The sequence below is a fragment of the Micropterus salmoides genome, unplaced genomic scaffold (genome assembly GCF_014851395.1).
Source record: "Micropterus salmoides isolate LMB-PRFRI ecotype aquatic unplaced genomic scaffold, ASM1485139v1 Ms_hic_scaffold_12, whole genome shotgun sequence".
Taxonomy (NCBI): domain Eukaryota; kingdom Metazoa; phylum Chordata; class Actinopteri; order Centrarchiformes; family Centrarchidae; genus Micropterus; species Micropterus salmoides.
The window spans coordinates 22,294,158-22,312,196 of record NW_024040263.1 but is presented as its reverse complement, the minus strand read 5'-3'; the positions used below and the strand labels follow the sequence as shown (position 1 = coordinate 22,312,196).

Sequence of the window (18,039 nt, the reverse complement as noted above, 5' to 3'; positions counted from 1 at the left end):
AAATCTTCAGATGGGAGAGTGAGAGAGTCCCACTTTCTCAGGAGGGAGGGGGGCGGGGTCCCAGTATGAGAGGAGAGGAGGGGAGGGGAGGGGAGGAGAAGGAGGGAGCACAGCAGCGAGTCAGCAGACACTTCCTCGATTGTAAATGTGTTGGCTGGGAGTCAAAGAGAAAGTCTGAGGAAAATTCTGTTCCTCACTTTCTTTCTTTTCACTGATTTCTCTCCATTTCATCTCTATTTCATCCTCTTTTTTTCTTCCCCTGCCATTTTTAACTGTATTCTCTCTGCCTCTTCGTGCCACCTGCCACCTGCCACACACACACACACACACACACACACACACACACACACACACACACACACACACACACACACACTCCACACACACACACACACACACACACACACACACTCCACACACACACACTCTACACACACACACACACACACACACACACACACATAATGGAGTACATTCAGCTTCCGTGCCTAACCAGTTCCTCACAGGCTATTTTCAGAGCCAAAGCTCCCTGCTGTTGGACTAATATTGTTGTATATTTCAGCTGAGTGTTGTGTTATTGTTCACAGTGACACAGATTGCTCTCTCTCTCTCTGTACCTCTCTGGCTGTGTCTCTTCCCACTTATTGACTCCCTGTCCTTTGGCTTGGCTCCGTCCACAACGCCTGGTTCATATGTTTTTTGGGCTCCTCTAGGTTTGACGTCAGTTTCACTGTCTGCTCTGTGATGAAACTATTAAAGGACTGTTTAGACTTCACAATTGTACCATGAGACGGGGAAAAGCTGTGAGGAATAAAAAATCTGAATAAGTGAATGTACGATTCATTGACTCATTAACAATTATAAGGAATAATATTTTACAGTGGAGAAAAAATTGTGGATACATTTTTAGAGCATTTTCAACATCTGACTGGGGACAACAGATGAAAAGAAGCCCTGGGCGAACTCCGAGTCATGTGTAGTTCTTTTTTCATTGATCAATAAGCATTACATATAAACTAACAAAATAAATATGTATACAATATACAGTAAGTATTCTATAGTATATAAAACATTTAGCAATGGATACATGATAGCTCAAAAATTATAAATTGTAAAGACAGAGGAACATTTTGCCATTTAGCATTTTGGGAATTACATAGTTGGCGACCTCACTTTAGGGGAAACAAAGGAGTGGTCTTCGTGTATCCTGATTACCTGGTGGTGCCCTTAATCTTCAGTAATGTTTTTGCCATATGAATAACTTTATTAATATTTCCAAAATATATTTGATATTTTGCTGCTAACCAAACCTGCCCCTATCAGATCCCAACAACATATTTATATTGTGCTTGCAAACACAAACCAATCTTATCATCTAACTTTTGGCAAGAAAGGGAATAAACACACACCCCAAACAGATGTGATGTGCTCTCACATGTTTCTGAAGCACTTATTCATACTGATAATCTGATGGAGATCTTCCAACTTCATCTGGAAATAAATGGACTTAAACAGTGAGCTACAATGTAAGTGGCCACACAAGTGTACAGATGTTGCTGTGCTGTCGGTTTAGTATTATGCATGTACGTGTGTCTGCAAACATGCATGCAATCATGCCTGTTTTTGTCACCTTTCCCGCCTTTCTGCTGCATTGCATCCAGCAGCTGGTAAATTGAAACTGGTTTTCATGCCAGAACTTGACGCCTCTCCTGTCAGAGCTGTTGGAGGTGATTCAAACCTCTCCACCCTCATCTACAGCCCCCTACCAGCACCACCAGCAGTAATAAAACCATACCCTGCTAAAGACCGCCTGTCAATTCATACACTGAAACCCCCCTGCAGTTTACAAGCCCATACCATGTCAGCGTGCTGAGAGAGTACTTGCAGGTCTGAGCCCTGTTGTAAGCTGTAAACCTGAGAGGGTGTTTACTATTAACCAGAGAGTCATCCAATATAACTGCTATTAACAGTGGGGAGATGAAACCGAGCTGTGAAGGGACTAACATCACATTAACTCACAGGAATTGACTTTTTTTGACACACACAATGAGTTTTTATTATTTTATGGCCCAAGTAGCAGCACAAAACAGTTAACGGAGAAAAATCATGAAGACAGAGGACAGTTTTTGTTTAGTTTTTCTGTGTGGTTGTGCTGCTTATTATTATGCAAATTATAAAATACATATTTTATAAATTACCTCAAGTGATATCTAACCAAACAGTTCAGATTTTATTTGCCCACAATGTGAAAAATGTTGACAAAAAGTTAATGTTTTGGTCAAAGGACCTTCATCAGCACAACTTCATGTTATCCAGAGTACAACATCCATTTGCCTCCATTGTATTGAGTTAGAAACGGAAATCTCACAACTTAGACAAATAAAAATAAAAACTGTATGACTTTATGAAACTATAAATCTGTATGCTCAGACTCCGTTAGTTGTAAGTTAAAAGTATTTTTTGTATTTTGGATGAAATGTAATAATTTGTGTGGTAGATTAAGGACCACAGCACTGCTTTTTAAAACAGGACTGGGAAACAGATGTGGGTTTATAAGACTTGATTTGATTAAACACAATGCCTCACAGGGAAGCTCAACCTTGCTTTATGCTCCACACCTTCTCACAACACTGTTTGGATTTCCTCCATGCATGTAGCGTTTCTATGATGGGATGTTTGGCAGTGTAAAATAAGTCTGTATTATGTTTCATGCAAACACTAACATTTACAAGTTAGCTCAGGTAAAACCCAAACTGCCCAAAAACTTCAATTGTATCATCACAGCACATAGAGTTCTATTTACTGAGACACAAAAACAAATGTCAGAAGTGTTTTAGCTGCTCCAGCACTAACACGCCACAGGAGAACGGCTGTGATGGAGGACGGGAACGTATTTGGCACGTTTACCGCTGACCTGTGGGACAACACTGCCACTTGTATCACACGTGGGGTTAAAGGTCAATTTTTCATGTCGCTGTATAGGGTTACAGGCAATTGGGCTGCCAGGTCTTTGTTCTGGACCAGTCCTGATAGACGAGCCTGCACAAATGGCTGCCATGATGAGGGATATGATGGAGAGCAGACGGGTATTTAGCCTGGTTGGATGGTCTGCATCAGGTCCACACATCCAGCAAATGCAACACCTTCCTATTTGAATTAAGTAATTGCCCAAATAAAGATTATCAGAGGCAATAAATCTTTTTATTTTCACTGTAAATGCGATCATCTCTTGTAAAACAAAACCTTGATTGCAACAGGACGTTTGAGGATGTGGTTAAAAATGTGGTTTTAAATGAGCGAAGAAAAACATCCAAATGTTTTTTTTCCTTCTGCCAAAACCTGCTGTGATTCTGCTCACAGTTTGTAGTGGACGTGCACACGAAAATAGTCTTAGAAGCAAAGAAACACACGTTAGTTCAATAATCATCTTTCATCAGCAGATGTATCACAGCACTCAAACCAAAACCCCCACAAACACATTATTAACGTCTTTAAAGCCCTTCCAGTTAAAAATGAACCCAAATAAACACAGACTAATCTTTTCGGTAATCTCCCATGCGACAGCAGATCCCGACTTTCCTGTTGGGATCTCTGTGTGGAGATTGCTTTGTGAGTTTATTGTGTTTGTCCAGCAGTTTGAGTCTGGTGCTGAGTTTTATTTTATGGTCGCAGGGCAGATGAAAGGTTTCCCTCCACTGGGCTTAGATAAACAGTAGTTCACAATCACAGGCGAGGCTGTATGAAAGGCTCAAAATGTGCCATGTAAACACACATTAGTCAGCATGTGGAATTATTCTCAAGAGCTCCAAATGTAACTGCTGCTAGATCATAAAAAGGGAAAGCGTTGAGTTAAAACTATGCCCACTACATCTAGTTAGTGTGAGGTGCTTCAGATAGTTAAACATTACATAAATGATTTGGAGTCTAATGAGTGCAACGGATTTGGATTTTATGTTGAGTGGAAAAAAAACTTTAAAAAACTGTATGCCAGAGGTGTGTGTGTGTGTGTGTGTGTGTGTTTATGGTGGTGATTTGAAGCAGAGTTCTGTAAACAGGATAAACAGAAGGTTTAAGGTGTGTGTGGGGGGGAGGGGCGACGTGTGATGTGTGTGTGAAGTGTTTTTGGGGGGCCCCTGTTATCAGTTAGCACGGCCCTCGGCAGCTGGCTCCTCAAGAGGAACACACACACACACTCACACACACACACACACAAAACCCATCTTGTTGAGGATTGATTTGGCGAGATGAGGCTTCCTGCTGTGCATAGAAAATAATTTCATTAAACTCTTAAGTCTGTAAATCAGCAATAAATCCAATATGCTCTCCAGTGGCCAAAATAATCATCTGTTCAATTATTAGTGGATTACAAAATGGTGCAACTCAGTGGACAACAATGTACACAAAGAGCATTTGTAAAACTCAAGCAGAGTTACAGCTATGGTATCCACTACTTCTACCAGTCATAGAGCCAATATGGCATCCTGACTATTTTTTTTTTTTTAAAGGTACTTTATTATCACATACACATACATGTTGTGAAATTCATTCTCTGCATTTAATCCAACCCTCAAGGGAGCAGTGGGCAGCCGCTGTGCAGTGTCCAGGGACCAACTCCAGATCTATGTCAGTGTCTGGTCAATGGCACTGACTGAAGAAACCTAACATGTTTTTAATAGGATATTGAAATGTATCCAAGCATATCAGAGATGATTTTATCACAAAAGTTTCTCTGAGGTTTCTGAGAGAATGGCTTGTGATTGAATATCACAGCAAAATAAAGCTATAGCTTCCCGTAAAGACCAAAACAACTGTCTGTAATTCTCACCATTCTGGATGGATTTCTGCACAGTACTTCATCACAATTATCACTGATTTTATTTATTTTAAGTATTCAAAAAGTATGAAAAAGCTAAAAGTGATCCTCTACACAGCAGTATAATTCAGTGGGGTGCTGTACAAATGCAGGCATAAAATCATCTGAAATCAGAAGAGAAGACTTTACTGCACACCAAAATTCAGCTCTACACATATAAAACATTTTTTTGCCAAGCTATTGGCGTGACTCTAGGGAAGGCAATGTCTGTCTTTTGGTTGGTTGGCTGGTCAACCACTTTGGCCCAAACTGTTCATATTTTCTCCAGAGGATGAATTTTACAGTTTTTTTAATTGCTAAGATTCAATGGTCACAACTGAAGCCACTTTTTCAAAACTCTTCACACAGTCTGCATTACCAACATGCATCTTGGCCAAACAGTTAATCTGACCTCCAAAAGTCACGCAAACCACCAAAACACTTCGTACAAATCTCAAAATAGACTCGTTCAACCAAAACCCTGGCAACAATTCTCATTTAGAAAGCATACAGTCTCACTCATAACACACTGATCTACAAAACACTAAAAAGAGGGAGCATTACATAAATGAAGAACTTTTATCTTTGAAGTGTGAGCGAAAAAATTAGCTTTTCATTATACAATAACAATAACATATTTTCACTTTGACGGTACTAAAGTATATGTAACAAGAATGCATCAGAAATACAGCAATTTGCTTCAATATCCTTTATTTGTTCTATATCTGTGGATAGCATAGTAAACTGTGAAAAATGTTACTGTAAGTTGAAACAAACCCCCCCCCCCCCCCACACACACACACAAATTTCTGGAATTCCAGGGCTGCAAACAGTAATACAAATAAGAAACACCTGAAAAACTCATAATGTACAGTACTTGAGGGTGCTAGTCCTCCCTCTCTGCTTCATTTGGCCACAAGTTCTCATCAACATCACATCTTATGTCTTCCCTGGCGATGCATCTTGGAAAGTATCTTCTGGAATGTCTAATCCAACCCTGGCAGTCTTCAGGAGAGGTGTCTCTGTGGAAAGCCACATTGTCCCAAATTATGACATACGGAGTCATGCCAGACCTCAACAGCCTTCTCTCTTCGGGTGGAATCAGTATTTCTTTCAATGCATCAAGAAATGTGATGAGGTGTTCTGTATTGTATGGGCCAGTAGTTGGTATGTGGCAAAGGACCCCATCATTGGAGATGGCAGCACACATGGTGATATTGGCACCCCTCTGACCTGGCATTGTGCCCTCTGCCCAATGATGTTCCTCCCGCGTCTCCTCACTTTACAGAGGTTGAAGCTGGCTTCATCCACAAAAATGAATTTGTGATGTGCCCCTTCAGCTTCAAGCTCCATTATTCTCTAAGAAAAAGAGCAAATTCATAAAGCAAATTATTCCAGTCGCATGTAACTATTGTAAACAAGGTATTACAATAAAAAATCTGTACCTGCGCATACTTGGATTGTGCCTCCTTTACGATGTGAGAGTTTCTTTGAAATGGAACTCTGTACAGTTGCTTCATTCTGACATGGTTTTGTTTAATGACTCGATCTACAGTTGCCAAACTCTCACTGTTTATATTTCTAAATGCTCCCTGATCTGCAATTACTGCTGGCTGGATTTCACGCAGTTTGATTGCATTGTTTGCCACTACCATATCTACAATGGCAGACTCCTGTTCAATACTAAATGTCTTTCCTCTGCCACCAGTGTGTGGTAATGTGTGTAATCTATAAAGTAAAAGCAAAAAGCATGTCAAAATTGACATTACTGTATGACAGTTACATAAATGGGATTGATAAAACATCTGCATTACTGTAGACACAGTTTGTTCTGCTAACAGGGCAATACAGTAAAGCTGAAATACACAGTGGTATACATTACAGTAACACTGTGAATTACCTGTTCTCATTCTGAAAAAGCCTGACAATTGATGCCACAGTGCTACAACTCAAAATGGGCTGAACACTATGTCCAAACTCTCTAAAGGACAAGCCACGATTGATGACATGGTCAATAGTTGTTGCCCGAATTTCATTTGAAACTTGAGTTCGATTTTGTCCTCTTGCTGCTGCAGCTCCTCCACCACGCATACAAACTCCTCTTCCTTGGGCCCCTCTGCCATGGCCTCTTGCTCTCCTTCTGTGCCTATGGCCTCTTTGATCCATGCTTGTGTGGTGTCCGAACAATAATTCTGCGATGATGTGTTGAGAAGAAATCCGCTTGACACTGTTCTTGATCATAAAAGTTTATTACATCAAGGAGTTCAGCATCAATTACAAGCTCTGCAGCAGCTTGGAGAGTGACCCAGCCCGATGGCCACTCTGTCTTTCTGTAGATCAAACATAGCTTATATAGGATATGAGGAAATGAGTTTCACACAGGTGCATAGAGATTTATAATTATGCAAGTACTTTCTATCAGCTGTGATTAGATGTTTTGCTTTTGTTCAACACAGTGAATCCAATAGAGTTCGGGGTGTTTCAATAGGATCTGTGGTAACTGTTGTGACAAAGGGTGTGAAAAATGTGTGAAACAAATGAAAAAGTGTTAAAACATGTGTGACAGAAGACTTCTGCTGTGCTAATAATATGATGATCAAGATCAAGCGGATCCCAGTTTCATTTAGTGTGTCTTTGCAAATGAGAATAACTGTAACAGTTTTGTACACAGTGTGTTAGCATTTGAAAATTGTGCTGCAGATAGACAGTGTTTTGCAGGTGGTGAAGTAGTAATGTGAAAAGAGTTCATGAATTTTGGAGAAAGGGGTCATTGAATGCATTTTGTGTGAAAGCAATGAAAAATGATTCACAGTTTGGTCCACATACACTTCTGTTGCGCTGACTGTGTGAAGAATTTTGACAATGTGACTTCAGTTTTGACCAACACAGGTTAGCAAGTGAAAAAAACTGTAATGACACCAACCTTGTGACACCATGAGGTTGGAACTACTGTATGGATTGCCAAGAAATTTGATACATAGATTCATGTCCCCCTCAACAGGATTGACAGAATTGTTTTAAATTTGACTTGTGTGTTTTATTTTTCTGCCTTTGTGAAGCACTTTGTGATGATTATGAATATTATTATTACAGCATTACAGTTCCATGGCTATAGACTCTTAGTCATGTTTTTCATTTATCATCGTCATTTTGGACAGCACTTTAGCAAGTAAATAAATAATAAATCATATCGTCTCTTTAAAAGGTACTCAATAACAACAGCTATGGCTACTGTAGAAATGAAACATTGAGTGAAACTTTGAATAATTCTCATTTGCCACTACACACATGGGACAAGCAATTTCTGTGGTAAAAAGGTAGACATAACAGACATTTTCAAATGTCATTTGGACTTTATGTGCATATACTATGGTTAGTGATTAAGTACAACATAACTATAAAAACATATTGATAGCTTTGAAACAAGCACCACTGATAGATAATAAGAAACACTCAATTGACACAACACCACCATGACAGGAAATGCTGCAGGCACACACTATACAACCATTTAAATGAGTAAAATACAAATAATAGCACAACCTTATATGAGCACTGAGAGTGCAGCAGTCTTGTAGCAGTCTAAAAGAAACAATGATTAAAGACCAAAGAGGTCTAGGCTGAACAAAACTTGGAGAGAGCTCCTTATTGAGTCCGCCTCTTGACCATTTTAATCCTGCATTCCCCATTCACATGTACAGCACATATAGTCAGAAAGCTACGGATGCTGGCAGAGAGTGATGATAAAGGCATTTCCATTTGAATAAGCGTCTGGTTTTTAGGTAGAAACGTTCTGAATGTATTTGAAGTTTTCAGCTCTCCTTGGCTGTCAGTTTTGGGAGAAAGGGCTCTCAGTGACTAATCCAGTTTACTTTGTGCCCGTCTGTGGAGGAGAGAATCTGGCATGACACCAAATGCCACTCAATAGATGCTTTTCCAAACAAAGGCAAAAAACGGGCGCCTCCTCCTCTGCTCTCCTCCTCCTCGCTCCTCGTTTCCTGCCTGACAAGCACATTGAATCCGTCTTGTCTTTCATATATTTGTCAAGAGCATGTTTTGTATCTGACCCTGTTGCCATGGTTTCAGCCTCTGTATGGGGCCGAACATGTGTTTACTGTATACATTATGGAATGCTGAGAAAAGACGGGGCGGACTTTAGTGCTGGTGCCCTTTGATGCCACGTTCAAGTGTGTGAGACTTTGTGTTTTTTAATGATAAGCAATTGTCTGCTCCGCCTTTCGTGTAAATGCTGTGAGCAGGAGGCCATATGCAGGGATGCTCATCACAACTCAAACTCTAATTGGATGGGATGTACCATGAGTGCTTATTGACCGCGGACGTGTGGTCAAACCACATGAATGTGTTTCTGTAAATGAGTGTGTGTGTCTGCTGTATTTAAAGGCTGCTCCTGGATGAGAACAAGGGCTTGGGACAAAACTACACTTAAATGTTCATAAAATACCCAGGAATTCTTAAATATGGTTAATGTTAATGTTAATTCTGAAATCCATCCTTTTAATGTTTTATTAATCAGGTTTATCATTTAGTACACTAAAGGTTGGCATTTGTGGGAGCACACGATTGAGAACAGAGGGTTTTTGCTCAGGAAATAGTTGAGTGAACAGTATGAAGTTCAAGAAAATGTTGGCCAACAGTATGAGAAAATACTGACCCCAAACAATCACTGCATCAACAAAAAAATTACCAATCAACAGTGTAAAAAAACTCAATAATTGAATAGTTGGATTCAGACTGGGAACAGAAAAGTTTCCAGGAATGCAAAGAGAGCATGAAAGGTGTTTGAAATAAAAGAAATAAAGTTTAAATTAAAGAATAATAAGTTGGTGGTTTGCAATGCAATTTGTATTATTTCCTAGATCAATAAGATTGTCTACAATTGCGTGCAGATGAATGAGCATGATGACACATACAAAGTTTTTGGGTGTTCTCATTTTGTGCCACTGGCAGCACATGCAGACATCATCTGGATGTGACAGTTTTCATGACTTCACCTCTAAGAGTCTTGGTAGAGCAGACATATAAATGGTGGCTGCTGTACAGCCCTCCCCCTTCAACAGTCCAGAGGTGATGCGTGATTGAGGGGTCCGTTTCAAATTGACAAGTTTAATTTCCCAGAGTTTGTCTGAAGCCAAAGCTGAAAGAGGCCAAGAGGACTCAGAGAGAACAGAGAATTAACTGAAAACACCAGGTTACATGGCAGAGTTTTGAAGAACATACTCCTCTGTTGAGCTTTTCAGCCTTAAAGTCGATTTGGCTCACACACATTCTCCAGCTCTAGCTTTGATAGTAACAACTCTGCAACAGCATTATTTTCTTAAGTGTACTCTTTGCTAAGTCCGTAGTTTGTTCTGCTCCGAGGCAATTCACTGTGTAAAATCTGTGCAGTCAAATGAGAAAGGTTGCTGTCTTTGTAATGTAAATTACTTATGGGCTCTGGGATGTATGTCTGGCACATCAGGAACAAATCAGTTGACATAACTTTTATTTAAACACCGCACACATCAACATGCTGGCTTCTCTGCACCTCATGATCAACACACAAACAAGTTGAGCAGTGCTGTGGAACGAGGCCAGAGTTGATGCCAGGCAGGGATGAGATTCTCAGAGTAATGGGACGGAGCTGAGGTCACGACCCTGGCAGATTGGACAGCGAGTCCTACTCACTGCTCCCAGTCTGGCCAGAACTTACACTTTGGCAGGTTGGGAGGCAGGCAGTACTTTCTCTTCTTAAACTGCTAAAGCTACAATACTTGACAGAGCGTTTGTGCTTCGACAGCCAACATAATCCTGTGTTAAACAGAGAAAGCCTGTTTCTGAAGAGGTTTTTTATTCCATTCCACCCGCCAAACAGACCTGTGGTGTGTTGATTGGTTAAAATTAGGGACAGTTACCATGGTTAAACAAAACAAAAGCCAACACTGACTCTGCTGTTAAAGCTAAGGAGGCGTCCCTCTACATGCCTAATTTTTTACTAATGATGCTATATGAACATCATACTAGTTCCTACTTGGCACTGAACACTGGCACTGGATCGACCTGTGTTTGACAGAATAGTCCAAAATGTATGAATGTATGTCTTCTTTTTAAACTGGTCTCTTGGGAATTTAATTGCTTTAAATACAAATTAAGTTATAGAAAATAGGAGCATTAGTTTTAGATCACCTTTCAGTACATTTGTGTCAAACATCTCATTCAGATAAATGTCAGGACAAGACTATTGTGTATTATTGTTTGCGATTTCATGACAAGCTGTTCTACTTCTCACTTTCTGCCATTTTGGTCATTTCCCTTGTCTTCACTCTCACCCCACATCTCTTTGAATTTTTTCCCCCTCCTCAACACTGTTCTTTACCTCTTCTAATGTTACCAGTCATTTATTCTATCCGTCTGCGTCTACCACAGCAGGCTTGTTTTCAGAGCATTAGAGCCTGTTCTCCCCGTCAGCAGAGAAAACCCAGCAGGGAGAGTCGATAGGATCTACTGTCGGGGAACTCAGCAGCCGTCCTCACAACATATTCTAGAGAGAGAGAGAGATTAAAGTGCACCCAGTCAGGGCAGCCAGACTGGTTATCTGCAGACAGCCATACAAACACATTCACTCACACACACACACACACACACACACACACACACACACAAAACCCCATACACACTGGTCTGTATGAAGGCATGTAACATATATATCCACACACGCACCAGCAGGTTTATTATCAAACCACCTTAGAAATCTTGCACTCTGTGTATTTTCTGCTTTCAGTGATTTTGGCTTGACCAAGGTTATATATATGTAGACCCAGTGATGATTATTATTGTGGACTTTCAAGACTAGATGCTGTTATGTTGTATGGCTTATGACTGCAGGTAGAGTAAAACAATGTATTAACATTTACTCTCCTTGATGGCACATGCAGTAACCACCAGGTGTGAGTGTTAATACCATTACAGACACGCTTGATGATGCCCTTCTTCTAATGGCCGCTAGTATGTGGCTACAGCAAAATCTCTGGCTGTAAGGAAGCATAGCTTTAGTGCAGGCAGCTCACTGGAGTCCCACTGATTGATCAGCTGTTTCATTCATGCTTCACAGTCATTGGCTTGTTCACAGCTTTGTGGCTAGTGTCAAGCCATCAAGCCGTGGCCCCCATGATACGATTGCATGCCTAGCCAGCAAGCCGCTTTTGACTGTCACACTCCGCCCACCATCTGGCCACCCCTATGAAAACCACTTGCTGTTGGTGTTAATTCTTATTCTCCAGAGAAAGAATATAAAAGAGTGCCAGCCAAACCTTAAACAAGTATGTGGAAAACGTGATGGAAATATGGCATTTATGTTTGTTTCATGTATTAATTTGAGGAATGTTACAGTCTCCTCATCGCTCTACACAGATCAGATCTTTCCATTGGAAGCTTGAAGTGTTTAAGTCACATGCTTCATGTACCTCATGATTTCTTCCCCTCTGTTTCCTTTGCACTTTGTCGCATTTTGTTTTTATTGATACACCTACTTTTCCACATCAGCCATGCATATTATATATATTGGCAATATTTCAAGTTTTGATTTTTTATTTTCTGCGTCTTTTTTTTTCACAAATTAAAATAAGACTCATAAGACAGGTGGATGGAAATTCAAGTAATGGAACCTACATTATTTCTCTGCTGAGATGGCCATGCCATTGTTTGCTGATGCAGCTCCCTCCACAACCTCAACCTCCACCTTATGTGCAATATTTTTAGCTCTGTTCATTTAAATAATATTGAATGTTCATGTTTATTAAGGGAGCACCCACAACACGTTACATTACATTTACTGATGCTTTCTTCCAAAGTGACTCACAATTGCTATTTATGTCAGAGGTTGCACGCCTCTGGAGCAACTAGGGGTTAAGTGTCTTGCTCAGGACGTGGTGGACACGTCACAATGGGGAGTTGAACTTGGGTCTCTCACACCAAAGGCACGCATCTTATCCACTGCCCCATCACCACCACTTAAAAAATGCAAATGGTTCATTCCTCAGTCTAAGTAATTAAATTCAATGTGAAACCCCACATCTTCTTTCTGGAAATACAAAACCGTTACACAATTAAAATTTGTAGTCTTGGAGGGCAGTTTGAAAATAATTAGTTAATGTGGGGCTTTAAGACTTAAAGAGGTGTGTGTTTCAGGGCATGTTTGACTCAGTAATAATCACACTCAGCTGTGTTGATTGTTCCTAAACCCCAACCAAATTTTTATTTTTAAAACTCAAGCGTCCTTGGCTTCAAAGTGTCCCTTTGGAAACCAGCAACATCATGAGATTGTAAATTCATCTGTGACCTTACCTTGCATACAGTAGTTGTTAAGATCCATTCAAGATCCATTCACAAGTCCATTTTGTAGCTGTTCTAGAGCTTTCGATCATATAATAAAATCTTCCTCGGCAGACAAAGTTTGCTATAGGAGTTTGGCTGAGAATGAACAAACATGACAAACACCGTTTAATCCATTCCTTGCACTTTTGCTCAAAGCTTTAAATTTTTCATTACCAGCATCTGCATTAAAAGAGAAAATAACTGAAAATAATCTTGCCTGTTTTGTGTGTCTACTCCATCGCAGAGAAATTAGCCTGAACAATCATCCAGTTCTTGAGAAGTCAGGAATATACACAGATGTTGCTTAAATAATTGCTCAATCTCTGACTGAACTATCTCTAACATCAGTGCTTCTCTTGGGATGGGCTGTTTCACGATGGGCTCTTTAAACTGCTGCAAAAATACAGACATAATAGAATACAATATCTTTGAAATGACCAACCATTAATCAGACTGTAGAAACAACAAAGAATAATGTGACAAAACTGGTTCCATTATAGCTAAGAGGTCCTGAACTTCAAAACAAGCCTTCTGTAATAAATATAAAGACTGAAAGACTTAATCATGTTACACTTTGGTGTAAACATCCCCCCTTTTAATCCTAAAGTTTATCTCATTCACATTATCTAATACAATAAATATTTTCATGTTGGGCGTTGAGTTGAGCTTCATTTTGAGACAAAAAACTGGCTGCTATTCAAACCATTTTTGGCCACTCAGCTTTTTACTGGAGACCCATGAACTGGTATTATGTGTCCCCTCCTCTCAGTATCGCCAATTTATGACCCGTCTGTGAAAACATGACAGGACTTTCTCTCGCCCCCTCCTCCTCTTTCTTCTTCTCTCTAGACGGAGGGATAACAAGATGAGAACTTTACCCGCCCATTGAAGTCTCAGTATGATGGTTCCCAGATGGACAAGAGTTATAAATCCTCACAGTGAATGTGACGTGACAGATCAAACTCCACATGTCGCTTTCTTTTGAAACGGTGGCACAGGTTGGTCATAGGTTTCTTCTTGATCCCTGAGCTAAAAAAACTATTCTCTGATAGTGAGGAAGTATGAAATATGAGGGGCTTTACAGCTGTTATTCTTGCCGACATGGACAATATTGATTTAATGTTACGACTTAGCCAGTGAGCAATGGAGATTCATGTCTATATCTTTAAAGTAAAGTGGCAACTATCTGAAGATAATGTATGGCATCAATGTCATCAGCTCACTAAAGAATCTGTCTTTATTCACTGTAAGTCAGTAAGCATCCTGTGGAGGTTTAACATTTGATATGTGACACTCCATTCAGAATTCCCCACGCTAATATGACAGATAGCAGAAATACCATAAAATATACCATGTTCCAAGTTCATCATAGAGCCATTTGCACAAATGGAAGGCCAGCACACTGTTTAATGTGAGAACATGAACACCTTAATGAACAAATACAATGCTGCAGTTAAAGATGTGCAAGACCCTTTTCCACCTTGATCGCTCAGAATGCCCAAACCCCAAAAGTATTGTTTTAAACACAAAACTGGATCTTTGGTGCCTCTCCACTAACTTGCTTGTATCATCTGGCCTCTGTGAGCAGTTTTTTTTACTCAAGAAATTTAAATCATCAGATCCCAGCTGGCCCCTGAACCAATCTGTCCCAGAGTCTTTAAACCCACAGATCATGTGATGTTGTATCCTTCACTTCCTTTAAATAAATGTCTCTTTACACCCTCAATGATATGGTTAACCATACACAGTTATTTACTTGCCCCCTGGATGTGGTCCCTTCCAGACTACTGAAGAAGACTTTACCTGCTTTCATCTTGACTATTGTAAATAGCTCCCTGACCTCTGGCTCCGTCCTTGTTTGTTTTAAAACTGCTCTAGTTAAACCTCTCCTGAAAAAAAAATAGATCCCCCCATCTTGAATAATTAGAGACCTGTTTCAAAAATTCCTAGAAAAGCTATTTTCAAACCATTAGTGGCACATCTGTCAGACAATAACTTTTTTTAAATGTTCAAGTCTGGCTTCCGATTGCTCCATAGGACTGAGACTGCTCTTCTCAGAGTCTGTAATGACCTTCTGTTAATTGAAGATGCTGGTGAGTGCTCCGTTCTAGTTCTTTTGGACCCCAGCGCTGCATATGACACAGCTAATCACAACCTGCTGATCAACAGACTGGAAAGGAGGTCGGATATCACTGACATGGCCTTAAACTGGTTCAGGTCCTACCTGTCTAACATATGTTTCTCCGTGACTATGTCTGGCTCAGTTTAATCCCCTACAAACATGCTGCGTGGCGTCCCTTGGGGTTCAGTCCTAGGTCAGATTCTATTCTCCATATATATTCTCCCCCTTGGTCATCATCCACAAAAACATGTACACATACATGTACGACGACACACAGCTCTAAATCAGACTCAGTGACCACTCTAACATTGCAATCCTTTACAAATGGTTTGCTGAAATAAAGCATTGGATGTCTTGCAAATTTTTACAATTAAATCTGACAAGATCTGATGTTATTGTACTGAGTCTCCCAACTGATAGAATTCAAATCATAACAAACCTAGGTGAACTAGTAACATATGCTAAGACCGCAGCTAGAAATCTGGGGTTAGTTTTATAGCCAAGGTTAAGTCTTTTATTTCTGCCATAGATCTGTCGAAACTCATCCATGCTTTTATCTCCCCTCACCTCAACTACTGACTTTAACTATATTGACCATAACTTCTGTCATTGTATTGTATACCTGTCTCAGTCAGAAATCAATTCATTGCCTATTAGTCCAATATGCTGCAGCTAAGCTTTTAACTCGTTGAAAAAAACGTGACCATATCACCCTAGTTTTAGCATCCTTGCACTGGCTGCCTGTTTCTTTTAGGATTGATTTTAAAAATGATTGTGATTACTTTTAAGGCCAGGCACGGGCTGGAATCTTTGTATATCTCTGAGCTTTTATCACCCTCTGGTTGGGCACGGCTTGCTATTCCAAGGTCTAGGCTAAAAACCAAAGGAAACAGGGCCTTTGCTGTTAGGGTCTCTACAGTAGAACAGTTTACCAAAGAAGATCAGGCTCAGAGTCTGTTACTGGTTTCAAGTCACTTCTTAAGACACACTTCTACAAAAAATCTTTCACTGTGTGACGCATATTTAGTTTTTCTTTATTTTTATTTGACTTACTGACTATGTTTTACATATTACATATTACATATTACATGTTACCTGTATTGAAAAGTGTTATACAAATAAAAATCGTATTATTAGTGAATGCAAATTAAGCAAGGATTCAAGCCCGTCATTTAGCAGAAGTGTCAGTTTGTTTTTGAGTGTTTCATCATCTAAAATGGACATAAGGAGAATCCCAATGTGCTGTTAGCGTTGGACTTTGGTGTCTAACATGTTAATGTGTATATGCCATCATACCAGCTTAAATTATATGACTGGTGTAATTGTTTCTCGTTTCTAACAATATTTTTAACAATTTTACCTTTTTCAATACTTTCTGTCTTACTATCCTGTCTGTGGCTCGCAGCCCCAATCCTACTAAACAAATCTTTAAAGCAACTATAATAGGTATTTTTTATAATAATGCATCAAATGACAATGGGATAACAATGTGCCAATGTGAAATATGTGATGAACTTACAGAGAATTATCACCTGAATCTGCAGCTAAAATTAATAACAAATACATGGTTTCAAGCAAGTTTCAAAACAAAAAACAAATTTCATAAAAATTATAAAAATTTGTGCAAGCGACATTTTATAGACTATTTTCAGCCGTGGATTAATACACATTTGACGCCTTAGTTAGCATTTATGGCAGCAGGATGGTCTACATGGTGCACATCGATGCAAAGTCAAATGAGGAGCATGAGATGAAGCATGGCAAAAAGTCTGGAAATGGTAGATTTGTCCACTACTGAGCCATGAAGAAACACACAAAAAAAAAAAAAAACCTCTTAAGTGTTTTACAGCTCAGCCACCCATAATGATCTTTCCTTTAGAACTCAATGAGAGTGAAGGCTTGAATTACTCATGGGAGACGAGCAGACGTTAACACTTCTGGACTGTTTATATTGATCAGATGCTCATCTGTGCTGCTTTTAGGGACCTGATCCTCTTGTGTATGAAAAAATGATGGATAGATATGTGAATGTGAACAGACAAAGCTCATAGGGAGACACACGCAAACACTTAATACACATTCAAACACACACACACATAAATTCCATCCTCCCCTCTCACCTCTCCATGCACCTAATACCCGTCTTGAAAGATGCCAATGGTCTGGTCGCGGTGTAAGGTCTCAGTGAGTTGTGTTTGAAGTGTGTGTGGGGGGTTTGTCCGGCTGGGTCATTGTCCACTGACACACACACACTCTGACCTCCGGTGCCAGGCCTGGGGCCGAAGACCCTGCTGAATAGAAGAGCAGATGGTTGAGAGGTGGCTTCAATGGAAACTGAGAAAGAAAAGAAAAATAGTGCAAGGAAGGGAAGAAAAGATCAGGATGATGGCCAGGATTAACGATGAGACGGGCAGGTGCGTGTGTCTATGTGAATGTGAGTGTGAATGTAAGTGTGTGCAGGTTTGTTCCAAGAATTTGTATTGTGAATGTGTGCCTCTTAGTCTACTATAGTATAGTATATGTGACTATATCTGAGTATCTTTCTGTCCAGCAACAGGCAATAAAAGCTTTACAAATGAAACTTAATACAACAGTGTTTATGTAGCATGTGTGAATTCCCAGAGATACTGCAGGCCACACACAGGCCTCAACCCGATCTGGTTGTATGTGTCACTGGACTTCCTACAGGGGAATC

The 18,039-nt window shown here is 39.9% G+C and overlaps 1 long non-coding RNA gene across 1 annotated transcript; it reads right to left on the bottom strand.

Annotated features, from left to right (window-relative positions):
• Nucleotides 1–10,186: 10,186 nt before the first annotated feature.
• LOC119898554 lies at nt 10,187–17,632 on the bottom strand. The gene is made up of 3 exons (XR_005443593.1): nt 17,465–17,632; nt 13,193–13,615; nt 10,187–11,390 (listed from the first exon to the last, which is right to left on the bottom strand). It is a non-coding gene; the product is annotated as an uncharacterized LOC119898554 (long non-coding RNA).
• Nucleotides 17,633–18,039: the final 407 nt, after the last annotated feature.